The sequence below is a fragment of the Pteropus alecto genome, unplaced genomic scaffold (genome assembly GCF_000325575.1).
Source record: "Pteropus alecto unplaced genomic scaffold, ASM32557v1 scaffold76, whole genome shotgun sequence".
NCBI classification, from domain to species: domain Eukaryota; kingdom Metazoa; phylum Chordata; class Mammalia; order Chiroptera; family Pteropodidae; genus Pteropus; species Pteropus alecto.
In genome coordinates this window covers 20,795,081-20,803,185 of record NW_006443138.1, presented here as the reverse complement: position 1 = coordinate 20,803,185, position 8,105 = coordinate 20,795,081, and the positions used below count along the sequence as shown (strand labels likewise).

At 34.0% G+C, this 8,105-nt stretch overlaps 1 protein-coding gene and 1 pseudogene across 2 annotated transcripts in view; one reads left to right on the top strand and one right to left on the bottom strand.

The window, feature by feature from the left end:
- CUNH12orf50 (chromosome unknown C12orf50 homolog) overlaps positions 1-8,105 on the top strand; it is a 34,364-nt gene that overhangs the window by 6,723 nt on the left and 19,536 nt on the right. The gene's annotated exons all lie outside the window — the stretch shown is intronic.
- On the bottom strand, positions 4,967-5,085 carry LOC112472397 (annotated as a pseudogene).

The following is an 8,105-nucleotide window of genomic DNA, read 5'->3' as shown; positions in this document are numbered from 1 at the left end:
AAGATAAGCTATTTTTTCTCCTACCTAAAGCCTATCTTTTCATTCATTAACTAAATCTTACCCCCTCTTGTCTACTCAAGGACACTGATTCAACAATTCTTCCCTCTCTCTTCTACATTATTATTATTGTTATTATTATTAGATCATTCCTATCAGCATACAAGCATGTATTTATTTCTCTAATTATTAAAAAAAATTCACTTCCCTTGATCCATTCACAAGCTACCACCCCATTTTTTTCTTTCTCTTTGTAGCAGTTCTCAAAATCAGTATCTATCCTTGCTGTTATAAAATCTACTCCTCTCATTCTCTTTTAATCCCATGTAAATCAGACTTTTTAGCCTTTTTTTCACCACTTACATACAAACTGTTACATTCAGCGATCAATTCTCAGTTTTTATGTAACTTGAACCATCAGCAATTCACACATTTAATCCCCTTTCCTCATGGATATAATTTTTTTATATAGCTTCCAGGATACCATACCTTCTTTGTTTTATTCCTACCTATCTTGTGCTGTTTTTACTCTCCCTTGCTGATTTTCCCTCTTTTCCCAACCTCTTACATGTGGAATGTTCTAGAAGTTATTCCTTCGTTCTCTTATTTTCTCTGTCTACTCCCTTGACAATCCATCCACCTAATGGCTTTGATTATAACCCACATGTAAATTATACCCCAATTACATATCCATTCCAGAACTCTCTCTTGAACTTTAGATACCTACAGTCAAATTTTCACTTGGACTTTTAACTTGGATGACTAATAGATATTGCCCATTTAAAATGCTCAAAACTTAACTCATGATTTCACCACTATACTCCCAAACCTGCTATATCCATAGCCTTTCTAGCTTGGTTTGATGGCAATTCTATCCTACTTGCTCATGTCATCTTAATCATTCTCAAATCTTCTGTTTCTCTCATATTACACATCTAATCCCTATAGAAATCCTGTTAAATCCTGTCTTACTATATCCAGAATCTGACTTTTCTCATCATCCCTATTATTCCCACCCTGAACCAAGCCACCATCATCATTTCATGCCTAGATTACTACAATAGCCTCCTAACTAGTTTCCCTGCTTCAGCTCTTGTCCCTTTATATCTGTTCAAAACACAGTTGTTAGAGTGATACTACTATGCGTAAGTCAGATGTCACCCCTCCAATGGCTTCTCATTTCTTTCAGAGTAAATTCAGTCCTAACAAAGGCTTAAGTGACTCTACTTGATCTGGTGCTCTGTTATCTCTGAATTTATCTCCCACAACTCTTCTACTTGCTCATTCTGCTCCAGCCATACTAGTTTCCTTGCTTTTCTTAGAGCATGCTAGCATGCTCCTGCTTCAGAGGCTTTGCATGCAATATTTTTCTCTCAATATCTTTTCGGCTAATACCTCTTCGAAGCCTTAGTCAAATATTACCTTTTGATGAGATCTATTTTAAACATACTAATCTGAAATGTAATTAGCCTTCCCACTTCCTCCTATACATTCCCGATCTTCCTAGCCTTGCTGTACTTTCTTTTTGGCATATCCGTTATCATTTTCTCAGATGCAGTATAATGTACTTGTTAATTACATCATTGTTTGTTGTCCATCTCTTCCTTATAGAATGAATGTTCCATAGAAGCAGGAATCTTTCTTTTGTTCGCTGATGAATCCCAAGCTCCTAACATAGGAACATAGTATCACCTATCACACAGTGGCCGGTTCTACCCTAGGAAGTTCTGAACAATATGTATTTGTGTTAAGCAGGCAACTATTTTCTCTCTGCCCAGACACGTTTCTGTGTATTAGGAAAGAAGATTCAATTTCTAGACTATAGGAAACTACCAAGCTCAGTTGAATTATGTATTGAACTACTATATCATCTGTTCATTTTGTAAATATTTCGATACCTAAAAAAGTATAATTTGATCTTTTGTAGACCAATATTTCCTACAATATTTCCAGGAACATCTATCCACTAAGGTTCATATTAACCAAAACTTGGACTATAAATTTAGACAAAGATTACATTATAAAACTATACCTTTATGAAATCCACCTTTTAATGTTCCAGTTTATGACAATTCTTTTGTAGCAAAATATAATCAAGTATTAATTCACACAGCACTGTGCAGTTTATATGTGTGATTTTGTCTCTTAGTAATATAAGATAAAAGTTAGACATTTAAATGTGCAACCTGTGAAAATTTCTAGGGCCTCTGCTTGAAGAATTGAGACCCATCATGTGGTCCATATTAAGTGGGTGAGTTGGAGCGACAGCAATGCTATCTAAATCACCAGCTGTGCTCTTCCAGACTGAGGCACATGCCAAGAGCAATTTTTCATTAGTTGATTTGCCATTGTATGTTATCTTTAAGTACTAAGGGTAATTATCAAGAGTTCTGCAATTTTTGTCTGAGACTATAAAACTGCCAGTCAGTCTTTTTGCAATTTAAACTTTAACCTACTAGCAAATTTTGAAAGGTTTCAGACTCTTTTGAAAGAGAATTCATTTAAATGTTGCTAATTCAGACATTTAAAAAAGAAACCTAATCCTTCAGTGGTTATCATCTCCAAATTTAAAAGTAAATAACTGCTAAACCAAATGATAGTGCTACGAAAACATGAATCGGTTGATATTTGCTATAATTATAAGCATTAACTGGGCGTTTCTGAGTATATTTCATATTTTCTTTGCAAGTGTGGTGGGTACTAGTTCTTTCTCCCATGGCACATGTTAGAGGTTAGTGTGCTCAGAAAAACTTTTTCTCCTAAGAAATTCTAAATTTTGTTAAGGGACAATTAGTTTAAAACACAGTAGCTGAAACATTGAAGCAATTGTTCATCTCCTTGGCTAAATGCTATGTTACTCTATGATAAACAATTCAATGGAATATTTGATTCTTGGAGAACTGACTATTTGGTCACTTTAATGAACTTTGGATCAGCTCACTTTAGAAGATCTTGCCTAAACAAATATGTGTACATGAGCTTTTTATTCCAAATCTGGAAAAACCATTGTCTAATAAATGGTTTTAAAATAGTTTAATAAAAACTTGACTTAAATATTTGAGTCATTAAAACAGATTTTGTGTGTGTGTGTATGTGTGTGTGTGGCAGAGTTAAGACACAGAATAAGACAATTATTAATGGTTATGAGAGAGAAAAACTCTTCAACTCAGTTCTTTCCTCTTTGAGGGAGGGGGAAAGGGGTTGAGTAAATGCCATAATCCACACAATATTGACCCCTGGAACAATTAGTGTTTGAATGGGTTATTCTTCATCCCGACTGGACGCTGTGTCTCTTCTCATGCATGATCTAAGTTGCTTCTAAAAGTGCAAAAAAGTAAAATAAAGACTGGTACTCAAATACTAATTCACTAGTCCTAACATTTTTTAGTCATGTCTGACACTGCCACAAACTTGTTCTTTGGAGCTATGTAAACAGCATAAATTTTAATTATGATTTTAAAAAAAATGAAGTCGGGTAATAAAATATAGGAAAATCTCATATTCAGTGTTTATGAATAATTTCTTATATTAAGCTTTTTCTATGTGACAGAACCACACTGAGCACTTTGCATGCCTAATTTTATTTAATTATCTTAAAACCCTTCTAAATAGGTAGTTATAATTCCCAATAAAAATGAGTAAACTGAGGCCTAGAGAAGTTAGTATCTTAGCCAGGATAACACATCTTATAAGTGGCAATATCTGAATTCAAACACACTGACTCTAAAACTGTTTCACAAAAAAAACCAAAAAACCAAAAAACAAAAACGCAAAAAACAGAACTGGCATTTCAAGTATACTCCATTCCTTTTGGTCTTTTGAATGGAGCCACGCATGAGACCACCTAATCTGGCTTTCTCCTTCTAAATGGCTAATTCTTTTCCACTCTACCTCCTAGCCATCCATTTGAAGCTATTATTAAGGTTATTTACATTTAATAGAAGACTCCCTTTCCCCCTTTAATTTACAATAAACAATTGATTACTTTTAGCCTTTCTGAGTTTTGTGTACTTCCATTAAATAAGGTTTCTTTTTCTTTCTCTATTTTCTCCATTTATTTCTGGCCACACATTAGTGAACCTTGTTCCCTTTAATCATCTGACACCCAGAAGCCCAGGTACCCCATTGCTGTTTGTCTAATCTAGAGGTTCTCGACTCTCGGTCCCAATTAGAATTACCTAGGGAGATTAAAATAACTAACGATAACAACAAAAACAGCTAAACAAAACAAAACATTCCTAGTCACCATCTAGACTACCAATTAAACTGATGCATGTTGGAGCCCAGCTTTCAGTACACTTTTTTCCTCCCAACTTTTCATTTAAAAAATGTTTAACCTACAGAAAAATTGCAAGAATAGTTCAATGAACATCCATTTATGTATTATTCCTCATCAATTTGTCAATTTACTTTCTCTTTTCCCTCTATTGTACTTACATATATGCACGTAAGGTATTAATACATATTTATCTCCCCTTTTTTGAAACCATTTAAGTGTTAGTTGCAAATATCCTGACACTTCATCCTTATGTACTTCAGCATGTATCTCCTAAATCAAAGGACATCCTCCTACATAACTACATTACACATAACTACCACATACTGTAAATTTAACAATGATGTGATACTAATATTTAATCCATACTCAAATTTCCCTAATTGTCCAACAATATTTATTATAGCAATGCTTCTCAAAATTTGATATTCATGGGAATCATCTGGGGGATCTAGTGAAATCACAGTCTGATTCAGTTTGTCTAAGCTGGGGCCCGAGGTTCTACATTTATAACAAGCTGTCATGTTCCTGAAATGTCGTGTTGACTAGTGTAGCTTTATAGTTAGTTGTTTTCCAATCCAAGATTCAATTAGGCCTCATTTGTTGCAATTAGTTGTCATGTCTTTTTAATATTCATACTTCCTTGTCGTTTTTTTCTTCCACGTCATCGTTTTATCTTTTTTTTTTTTTTAACACCTACAGCACCTGGTATTCCTAGGTGGTCTCCCATCTAAGTGCTAACCAGGCACGACCCTGCTTGGCTTCCTAGATCAGACGGGATTGGGCACGTTCAGGGTGGCATGGCTATAGACTACCATCGACATTTTAAAAAGTTCTGGCCAGTTGCTTTGCAGAATACCACTTAAATGAGAATTTGCTTCCTCATAATTAGATTTACATTAAACATTTTTGGCAAGAATACTACAAAGAAGATGAATCAGTATATTTTAAAATCTATGCAAGTGTGGCTAATGTCCTAACCAAACCATTTTATGTGAGTGTTCTTAAAGAATTAGTGAATAGTAAAAAGATTGATGAAGCACCTTTTTTACTATGTCAAGGAAAAGGAAGGGAAACACCCAATTCCTAGAGAGTATGAATTAAAACAACTTACTGAGTCAAAAATAATTGAATTTTTCGTGCAAGAGTCGTATATCATCTACATGTTTTGACTTTGCATTTGTGTTATAGGTGTGGGAGGGATATAACAGGAAACATTGCATTATGATGACACAAAAATTACATCTATATAAAAAGAATTGAATTTCTTTTGAAAATTGGTAAAACATAATAGTTTTTCATTTTTAAAATGTCTGGGCATGACATGGTGGGCTATCACAGGTACTAAACAAGACTCTTGGTTGTAAGCAGTGATGCCTTGTCAAATAATTCTCCTCCTCATCTCCACCTCAGGAAAAAAAAGGCAGCATTTACCAATTTTCATGGAACAAATCTCCCATCGATGATTTCAAGCTTCCAATGTAACATCAATTTGTTTGCAAAATTCCTGAACATTAGACAGTTGGTTCTTATGTGCTGAGCTAAGCTCACTCAAGCACACTACTGATTTTAAGAAGAGAAATTTGTCTCAGTCTGGTTTAAGGGAAAACTAGAATTATTTGACTCATGTAAGTGAAGAAATTAGATTACAGAGCTGACATCAAACCTGGCTGGGTCCAGACTTTCTTTGCCAACTCTTGGCTGTGGGCTAGTGGAATTTTTCATATACTGTAGTTGCCCCAGAAGCTTCAAATCTAGACACTGGAGGCAGAATAAGCAAAGGTAGAAAACTCTGGGCTATACTGGGTTAAAATCTCTTTTCACTACATACTTAGCACTGTGATCTTAGTAATTTAATATTTCTGTGGCCCAGTTCCTCTCTCATCTGTTTTAAAAATAGTAATAATACCTGTGTCATGTAATTGCTTTGGATATATGATGAATCAATAATACCTAATAGTTTAGAAGACTATCTGACAAAGAGTAAGCACTTAATATGCACTCAGTATTTTTGTCATTATTATCATCGCTCTAAATTAACCTCAGAAAAAATAAATCTTTTGTAGCTAATGCCTTAACATTAAAGTTTATCTAATGATGTGGGAATAATGTTTATCCCTAACAATTGTTCAGGCCAGGAGAATATCTAATCTTTAGGGCTTGGAAGTCATTTTCACTCAAATTAAATGGATTGAAGATGGTGAAAAGGTGATTCCCTAAAGGAAAACCGATGTCCTTTATCTAAAATGAGGGAAGGAATGTCTATGGGGAAGGCAAAAATAATGATGTTTACTACATACTATTAAAAAATATATCTTTTTCAAGAGATGGAATATATCTGATCACACCAAAATTGATCTAGTGATGTGAAACTACATGGATAGTTTTGCATAAAAAATCATGGTGACAAAAACAATCTATTTGTATAAATTCATGAAAAGGTACATCATAGTAGTTCTTTAAAATACAAAGACTGTTTACCAATGGTCTTTGGGGATCTCATGGAAAAGTTACCACAAATCAATAAAGATACAATAATATGTATCAAAACTCTTAGCTCATTACTGTTTTAACCATTATAGAGAGGTAAACTTAAGTACTAAGAAAGTTTTTTGTATTACTGGATTACCAAGTAATTCACCTGAATTATTTCTAACTGGATAGTTTCTGGTCACTAAATGTTCTCTCCTTCCCATCTTATCACGTTCTCTTTCTGATATATATTATAATTCACTGAATAGAAAGATGTAATGAGCAGTGGTCTTTATTTTTTTAATTTAAAAAAAATCTTATCTAATTAGCTTCAAATATACAATACATTGGTTAGACATTTATATAGTTTATAAAATGATCCCCCTAATTGCTCCTTTTTTTCTTCTGGCTCTCCACCTAGCCAATATATTAATGCTAACTGCACTCCTTATGCCGTGCTCCCCATCCCCGTGACCATCTATCAACTACTAATTTGTACTCGTTTAACCCTTCACACCACTCCCCAACTCCCAACTCCTCTCCTCTCTGTCTAGCACCAAATCGTCCTCTATATTTGTGAGTCAGTTTTTAATTAGTTTGTTCTTTTTTGTTCCTTTGATTCCACAAATAAGTGAAATCGTATGGTATTTATCTTTCTCTGTCTGACTTATTCCACTCAGCATAATAACCTCTAGATCCACATCCATGTTGTTGTAAATTTTTTAATGGCTGAGTAATATTCCATTGTATATATGAACCATAACTTCTTTATCCAATCATCTGTTGATGGGCATTTAGGTTGCTTCCATATCTTGGCTATTGTAAATTGTGCTGCCATGAATATTGGGTTGCATAGATCTTTATGAATTATTGTTTTGATTTTCTTTGGGTAAATACCCAGTAGTGTAATTACTAGGTCAAAAGGAATATCCATTTTTAATTTTTAGAGAAACCTCCAGACTTTTCCATAGCGGCTGTACCAATTTGCAATCTCACCAACAATATATGAGGGTTTCCTTTTCTCCGCATCCTCGCAAACACTTGCTGTTCTTTGATTTATCAATGATAGCCATTCCGACAGATGTGAGGTGATATTTCAATGTGGTTTTAATTTGCATTTCTCTGATGATTAGTGATCTTGAATATCTTTTCATATGTCTATTGGCCATCTGTATTTCCTCTTCGGAGAAGTATCTGTTCAGGTCTTCTGCCCATTTTTTAATTTGATTGTTTTTTTGTTGTTGTTGAATTGTATGAGTTCTTTATATATTTTTTGGTATTAACATCTTATCAGATGTATCATAAGTGAATACCTTCTCCCATTTAGTAGGTTGTCTTTAAATATAAAACAAAATTAACT